The sequence below is a fragment of the Gymnoscopelus microlampas genome (assembly GCF_963454915.1).
Source record: "Gymnoscopelus microlampas genome assembly, chromosome: 18".
NCBI classification, from domain to species: Eukaryota; Metazoa; Chordata; class Actinopteri; order Myctophiformes; family Myctophidae; genus Gymnoscopelus; species Gymnoscopelus microlampas.
The window spans coordinates 25,200,529-25,206,095 of NC_139955.1; positions in this window are offsets into that span (position 1 = coordinate 25,200,529).

Below are 5,567 nucleotides of genomic sequence, written 5' to 3' on the forward strand. Positions count from 1 at the left end.
CGTAGCTGGAAATGTACACAGCTAGATCTGAAAGATGGCAGACCATGCCAGCTTTGTCTCAGGAATGAGACCTCAGAACTGATGTTCGTGTGATAATCGGCATGAGATGAAAAATATTCAGGAATTGTGGTCCTTTGCCTGTTGGCAGCGTGCACAAATAATATGACGCTGATCGGCCTAGTACTTTGCAAGATTAGATTTCTGCCTGGCGGAGATAATAATAACTATGGCTGACAACACAAAGGTTTGTTCAAAGACTTCCACAAAGACAAACTTCCAAGTATATACATATACACACACACACACACACACACACACACACACACACACACACACACACACACACACACACACACACACACACACACACACACACACACACACACACACACTACTTAGAAACACAGTGCATAAATAGAGATGCACTGTATAATTGATGACTTCCTGCTGGACTTTTATTCATTGTCTCTATGAATTATGTCTTGTTGTTCTATGGTCACCATTGTCCTGCCCACAGCAGCAGCAGCAGCAGCAGCAGGACTTTAAGGATAATAATAAATAATAATGATACATTTTATTTGTAATGCACTTTTCATTCACAAGGAATCTCAGAGTGCCACATGGTAAAAACCCATCATCAAGCATATAAGGTTAAAAAAGCAGGGTTTAAAAACAGATGTGGCTAAACAACAATTCAACACGAAAATGCCCTCAGGAGTCCAGGGTCTGTGGTGCTCTCAGATCAATAGGAAGGCTGTTCCACAGGCGAGGCCCGGTCCCCCATAGTACATAGATTGGTACCAGGGACATCGAGGAGGAATCTGCTCGTAGATCTGAGGGTGCGGGTGGAAGTTTGAGGAGGCTTAATTAGTTTCTGTAGGTAGGGAGGGGCATGTCCATTTATGCAGTTGTGAGTGATTAGTAGGACCTTACGCAGTCTCATTAGGATCCTGGCAGTGCTGTTTTGGATGTATTGCAGCTTCTGAATACTCTTGCCAGGAATCCCAATGAAGAGTGCGTTGCAGTAGTCCAGAGGAGACAAAGGGATGGACAAGCTTCTCTGCATCTGACAGGGTTAGAAAGGGGCAGAGCTCGGAGATGTTTTTGAGATGATAGAATGCAGTTCTGCACAGGTGATTATGGTCATTGAAAGTCAGGTGAGGATCGAATCTAACACCCAAGTTTGTGACTGAGGAGGAGAAGGGGATGACCTGACCGTCGAAGGTGAGATGAGATATGGGGCATGAGTCATGACTGGACCTGGTGTGATGTGCCAACAAGGAGAGCTTCAGTTTTGTTGCTGTTTAACTGAAGGAAGTTGTTGCTTGTCCGTGCCTTTATCTCCTCATATCTAACATTTGAAAGTGGAACCTTTTACTCCATGAATTCCATTTTGAAACTAGGAAAGGGCACTCATTGGAGCACAGGTCTTCGCCCCAAGGCTGTGTCATTACAGCCGGTAGGACACGAGGAAGCTGTGGAGGGAACTACATTTTGATTGTAAGACCTACAGTTCAAGAGCTATAGGCTAAATTTAAAGTGCCCTAGTTTAGCACCACCATGAGGTTGATTGGAAAAATGTGGATGGAGTGTCTTTCTTGGCCTCCTGGGAGTGCATATGCAAAGATTGATGCCGAGCAGTCGAGCTGTGTCCCAGATTAGTTGTGCACAGTCGGACACATACACATGGACAGTTGGACACATGGACACACAGACACATGGAGAGGGGCAAAAACAGTGTCTTCGCCTCCTGGTCTGTCAACCTGGTGAAAACAATGAACGTCTTAAGCCTTCAATAGCATTAAAACCTTATTTCGTTACTGAATTGAAATATGGTGTTAATGCTCTGAATTCTGATGAAATTTAGTGACAAATGTGAGGAAAAAAGGCTGTTATTCTGAAGTTAGTCCTGCAATTCTGTTTCAGAGTTCTTTCCACTCTTGGCTACATTACACATTTCATGAAAATCACTTTAAATGTAGCTAATCCATGTGCATACTGTAAGCCACAGCAGTAGTGCAAACATTAGACGAAGCCATTCATAAAGCAGTGTACATGTTTGGACCAAAAGAAACATGGGTTAAGATAACCCACATGCTGCCCTTTATTTTAGACACTGAGAAAGTGCATAGTGCAGACACAGCACATTATGTCAAGCAATACCTGTGCTAAGTATACCACCCAGTGGTGTAAGCATGCATGTACACATAACCAGTTTCATTTCCACATCTTAACAGTAAGACAGAACGAACTCAGTGATTCCAACACAACAAAATCCTCTGTGTTAATTAAAAAATCACACCCTGTGTGAAGGTAGCGGCGCCTTTGAATACATTATGTCATCGATATGTGTTTATAATGTGTTTATAGCCATGTGTCATGTGAAGCTTGACCAATCACTTTGTTGACGGGTCTGACCAATCAGAGCGTCGACGACAGATAAAGTTAAATTGAGGATCTAACTTTAAATAACTTACCTAGAAGGAGACTTTAGCCAAATAAAAATATATACAAAAAAAAACATGAGGAAATAAAAAATAAACCTTGACATCATAGTGATGTCATGAATAGTCCCCTTGCCTGACAAATCACAACCTTGACGGGCCTGACCAATCAGAACCTTGACGGGCCTGACCAATCAGAACCTTGACGGGCCTGACCAATCAGAACCTTAACGGACTCTTGGATTCTCGATCGTCTCTATCAAACCATTCTGTCATAACGGATGACTGGGTCCCGAACTCAGACTTTCTATACATTCACCCTTCATCTGTTCTTGTATCTTTCTCTTTCTATTCGTCATATTAACTTTAAATAACTTACCTAGACGGAGACTTTAGCCAAATGAATAATAAGATGAAGTCATTGTCATCGTTTATATAGACATCGAATTCTATATTCATGACATCATAGTGATGTCATGAATAGTGACCAATCACAACTTTGGCGCACCTGACCAATCAGAACGTTGACGCACCTGACCAATCAGAACGTTGACGCACCTGACCAATCAGAACGTTGGCGCACCTGACCAATCAGAACGTTGACGCAAAAGCCAGGCATAGAGGGCTAATATCCGCTCTATACCTAAAGGTATAGAGCGGCTAGCGCCGCTAAAAATATATATATCTTGGTTTGCTTGCTTCTTGTGCCTCTGCACAGAGAGAGAGAGAGAGAGAGAGAGAGAGAGAGAGAGAGAGAGAGAGAGAGAGGGTCACAGCCAGTCTCTGTGACCCCCTCACCACAGCCCCACGCATCTACCATGCTATGCTCCCTCTCCTCACTGTGTGTGTGTGTGTGTGTGTGTGTGTGTGTGTGTGTGTGTGTGTGTGTGTGTGTGTGTGTGTGTGTGTGTGTGTGTGTGTGTGCTGCGTGCGTGCGTGCGTGCGTGCGTGCGTGCATGTGTGTAAACAGTCCAAGAATGCTGGCACTAAGATACATGGTTTCCTAGAGTAGCAAACTTGTTGCTTGATGCCCAATTGCCCATCCTGCCTTCTGCCTCCCGACGTGCCCTGTGAAAGAAAGTCTTGTTCGCCTTCACACCAAACTGTAAGATTCTGGAAGTCAGGAGGCACTTGGACGCTCAGTCTGCAGATAAACTGCTGCAAGTCACGATTCAGGTAAATCACAACATTTTGGATTGTTTTTTACACAGGATTCAGTTACAGTTAAATAATGGTGATAGACTGAATATTTCTCAAATGAGTGCATTGTCACTATTCAGTACAGTTGCACAGTGAATGTAATGTACACACACTATTATTTTTCATGTCTATGATTAGCTACTGGTGTTTTATAAGTATTTGTTTTATCTTTGCATTTAGAGACATGAAATGTGTAATTCTACTTGCTCTATTGAGTGGTAAGTCAACTTGATTAATGTAAATGCTGTATCTGGCTTTATGTGCCTTGTTTAAGCTTGTTGGAAAGTTACTCTAATTCAGACATGTAGAGTGTATAATTTTTGCCTTACAGACTGTAATTTCATTGGCATTGCAATTTATTCTACAACTACTATCAACAATTCAAGATGTGCAAAAGGTTTTTGAACAGAAATGGCTTTTATGTATTACAAACATCTTTCTGAGTGATTCAACAAGAGTAAATCTTCCCAAAATGTGTTTTCATGGTAGCCTACTTTATTTAGACCTTTGGGATTTGGTTGTTTGTATTTGGCCATCAGCCCCATCTGAACTTTTTTTGCATGTTGGTGGGAGGAGGCTGAGCCAGGTTAAATCAGGTTTTGGCCAACCTGGGAGATGGGATTACCATAAATATGGCAAAATGATCCTTTTCCACAATCATTTTTATTTCAATATATCAAAATTAGCATGTGGGTGTAGTGGTAAAAAATGTTTTGTTAGATTTTGGGCATACAAATACAATCTATTCTGCCTTTCCCATGGCTTAATTTATAAACCATTCAAGTAACACTATTTGTAATGGGATTGCTAGTTGCAATGTAATCCATTTGTTCCAGTGAAGCTGGCTTGATTTCTTTTTTCCTCCCCCCCTGCTTTTGTCTGTGTCAACAGGGGTTTTTGCAGCCCCATTCATGAAGGAAAAGGAGGCAAAGCGATTTATCAGACTGAGGAGAGATGCAGGATCCTACTGGGATCCCAACCACTCTCAGAACCAATGGGAATATACCATTCAAGAACAGGTATACAGATACACATGGACCATTCAAGAAAGGGTATACAGATACACACATACAGTACTGTACTATTCAAGAACAGGTAAGAAAAATAAAGAAAAATGGTAAATGTGTACACTCAGCACTAACCTCAAGCTAACCTGAGTTATGATATGTAAATAAATTTACAATAACTTTTGTAATAAAACATATGTGCTTCCATTTATGCTATGGCTGTGTTTGTGATTGCACATTAAATATTGCTGTTTTAACATGTAAGCCAGCTAGACTTAGTCAGTCAAGAGAAAGGCTTTCCTAACAGGGTGCTCTTTACTGTTTTCCTGTAAGGCTAATGAGTATTGGACAGCCCTGCGAACAGATGCCCAGTACTACGTGAGTGAGATGTTAAAATAAGCCAGTAAATAAGCCAGGTAAAGCAGTTACTGTACGTACATATACATAACTATTTTTTGTTTCTTCTCTACTGTCTTTGTTGCAGTGAACAACCACTCACTTGGTCTTCACCACAAATGCATATCTCCCATTTAAAATGTTCCATCTGTCTCCATCTCTTGCTCTATTGCTGTTCAGCATTTTTGAAAGCGCACACACACACACACACACACACACACACTTAATTTCTATCGCTGCATTATTGAGAGTATTCTTACTAGTTCTTTTACTGTCTGGTTTGGTAACCTCACAGTGAAGGAGCGTAAATCCCTGAATAGAGTAGTGCGCCTTGCCCGTAAAATAACTGGTGCCAACCTACCAGCTCTTGAAGAGCTCTATAGTACCAGACTCTTATCTCGGGCTTCCAGTATTATGGGGAGCCCTGCTGGTCATCCGGCCGCAGGCCTCTTTGCTTTACTCCCCTCGGGCAGACGCTACCAATGTATTGGTTGCTCCACAAACCGCTCTGCAAACAGCT